We start from the raw sequence: 3,164 nt of genomic DNA, 5'->3' as shown, positions 1-3,164 counted from the left end.
CTCTGACCTTGCAGAAACAAATTATCCCAAAAACAAATAGGAAAGGAAATATACAAACAGAGAGGAAGCGTGAAAATGTTAAGCTTGCGAAGATGCCGGTAATTTGAACATGATATGTGTATTTAGAAACTCAAAATTTAGTGCACATAGTTGATGCGGCACATTTAGCAAAACAGAGACCATACGAATACAGAATAGATGCATACCAAAATGTACTACATGACAGACCCAAATTTTGGCACCAGGCAGCTGTTTGTACAAAATGGATTTTGGTTACAGAAAGAAAAGACTAGAAGCTCTAATTGAGATGAAGAATTCAACAAGCACATAATGTGAAAACCTTAGTGCAAGAAAATCCACATGTTTTGTGGTCAGTTTTCAAGCCATAAAGTCTTTTAACTAGTTCTAACTACATTTTTCTTGTTAACTTCCCAGAAATTTATTATATATACTTCCTTCCATTCCCTCTCTTTACTACAAATTTCTCTCCCTATAATATAAATACACTTGAATCTTTCTTCTCTTTACTCGCTTCCACTTTTACTCTTTCATATTCTTACGTGTAGACAGATAAAACATAGCTTTAGTTTATTCTCAATGGATCAACTAGACAAGTGTACAGCAAATTATGTAGCACTGAGTCCTGTCACTTTTATAAAGAGAGCCTCTATGGTTTATGCCAACCGGACCTCTGTTATATATGGCGGGGTTCGTTTCAACTGGCTACAAACTTATCAACAATGTTGTCGTGTCACTTCCTCTCTTCGATCCCTCAACATTTCCAAGAACGATGTGGTACGTTTGATCATGACTAATTTACAAATCTCTATGTATGAAATGAGTGTTTTATTGAAATTAATGTATCTTTTCACGTGAATAATCTTTGTTTTTTCAAATTTTGAACATGACAGGTGTCTGTTTTAGCACCCAATACTCCAGCAATGTATGAGATGCATTTTGCAGTGCCTATGGCTGGTGCCGTGCTTAATGCTATAAACACCAGGCTTGATGCCAACAATATAGCTACTGTTCTCCAACACTCTGAAGCCAAGATGTTCTTTGTTGACTATGAATACGTGCCTCTTGCTCGTGATGCTCTCCGTTTGTTGCTCTCTGAAATTAATTCATCACTTCCTTTGGTGATTGTCATTGATGACATTGACTCGCCTACCGGTATTCGTCTAGGCGAGCTTGAATACGAACAGCTCGTTTGCCATGGAAATCCTAGTTATGTTCCTGAGGAAATCAACGATGAATGGGATGCGATCGCCCTGAATTACACCTCTGGCACCACCTCAAGTCCCAAAGGGGTGGTGTATAGTCATAGAGGGGCGTTTTTGAGTACTATGAGTTTGATCCAGGGTTGGGAAATGGGTACAGAGGCTGTGTATTTGTGGTCAATTCCTATGTTTCATTGTAATGGATGGACCTTTATATGGGGAGTGGCTGCACGAGGTGGCACCAACGTATGCATCCGTAATACTACTGCAGAATAATTGTACTCCGCAATTGCTCAACACAAAGTCACACACATGTGTTGCGCCCCCATTGTCTTCACTATTCTCCTCGATGCAAAACCCGAGGAGCGATGCAATATCAACAATCACGTTAACATATTGACAGGAGGGGCACCACCTCCGGCACCCCTCCTGGAGAAAATTGAAAATCTCGGTTTCCAAGTGATGCATGCCTATGGCCTCACCGAAGCCACAGGACCTGCACTGAAATGCGAGTGGCAGGATAAATGGAACAGCCTGCCACGCGAACAGAGGGCAAAACTAAAGGCTCGCCAGGGTGTCAGTATATTGACCCTGGCGGATGTTGACATTAAGGACTTGACAACAATGAAAAGTGTACCACGCGACGGTAAAACAATGGGAGAAATAGTGCTTCGAGGCAGTAGTATCATGAAAGGATACTTCAAAGATGAAGTTGCCACACGAAAAGCATTTCATCAAGGCTGGTTCTTAACAGGTGACGTCGGGGTAATCTACCCAGACGGATACCTAGAAATCAAGGACCGGTCAAAAGATGTGATCATCTCAGGTGGAGAAAACATAAGCAGTGTCGAACTGGAGTCAGTGTTATATAAACATCCTAGCGTAATGGAGGCAGCCGTGGTGGCAATGCCACACTCAAGGTGGGGCGAAAGCCCTTGCGCCTTCGTGGTAGTGAAGAAGAGTATGGACAAGAATAAAGTAACAGAGGATGATATAATGAAACATTGCCAAGAAAATCTGCCAAAATTCATGGTGCCAAAAAAGGTAGAGTTCTTGAATGAGCTACCAAAGACTTCAACAGGAAAACCCAAAAAGTTTGAGCTCAGGGCAACTGCAAAGACCCTGTTAATTTCGGAGAAACAAGCAGTTAAAAAACATACCAATAAAGTGCACAGGAACCGACCAGATCAAAATGGACAACCAACTCATCAAGACCATTTAGGAGTCATGTCTCGTCTATGAAACTTTAAGTTTTGTTGCATCATTATACGTGGAAAATGATTGGTTGGATAGAGTTTAGTAAAGGCTTGTACAAAATAGTAAACTTGATACACGGATAATGTATTCTACTTACTATTTTCAATATATATATATATATATATATATATATATATTAAAATTCTACGTAGTCCACCTTTCATTGGAGTCCTCGTAGTCCATTTATGTTCTGCAAATTAAATATCTTCTAAAACGTGTTATCTTGCAAAACATGTTTCACATATATCATTACTTCAATAAAATCATGCAAATCTCATATATTTACAGGTACAATATGTATATTCTGCAACATGAATATTTATGTTCTGCAAATTAAGTATGTTTTGTAGAATAATATATTTTGCAACGTTCTACTTGTAAAATCTATGCAAATTGCAAGATTTTCAATAAAATTGTGATATTTGTAGAATATTATTCGAAAAATAATACGTTTTGCAACAATTAAAGCTATATTTTACTTGCAGAACATATATGATTTGAAGGACTCGAATAAAATAAGGGACTCGATAGAACCCTGTGAGTTGGGTTCTATGGAGGCCCAATTTTATTGGAGACTATGGAGACCCTATCTATCACCATTTATTTTATAACATATCCTACGGTTGAGAATTTTAACTGCCCTAATTTCACGTATAGGAAAAACCGAATAAACGTACTCTTCTGAGA

The 3,164-nt window shown here is 38.7% G+C and overlaps 1 pseudogene; it reads left to right on the top strand.

Moving 5' to 3' along the window:
* The first annotated feature begins 597 nt into the window (after nucleotides 1-597).
* LOC141714512 (trans-cinnamate:CoA ligase, peroxisomal-like) lies at nucleotides 598-2,462 on the top strand (annotated as a pseudogene).
* Nucleotides 2,463-3,164: the final 702 nt, after the last annotated feature.

This window comes from Apium graveolens, chromosome 3 (assembly GCF_009905375.1).
Source record: "Apium graveolens cultivar Ventura chromosome 3, ASM990537v1, whole genome shotgun sequence".
Lineage (NCBI taxonomy): Eukaryota > Viridiplantae > Streptophyta > Magnoliopsida > Apiales > Apiaceae > Apium > Apium graveolens.
The sequence above is the reverse complement of the archived record's forward strand: the minus strand, read 5'-3'. Positions and strand labels throughout refer to the sequence as shown.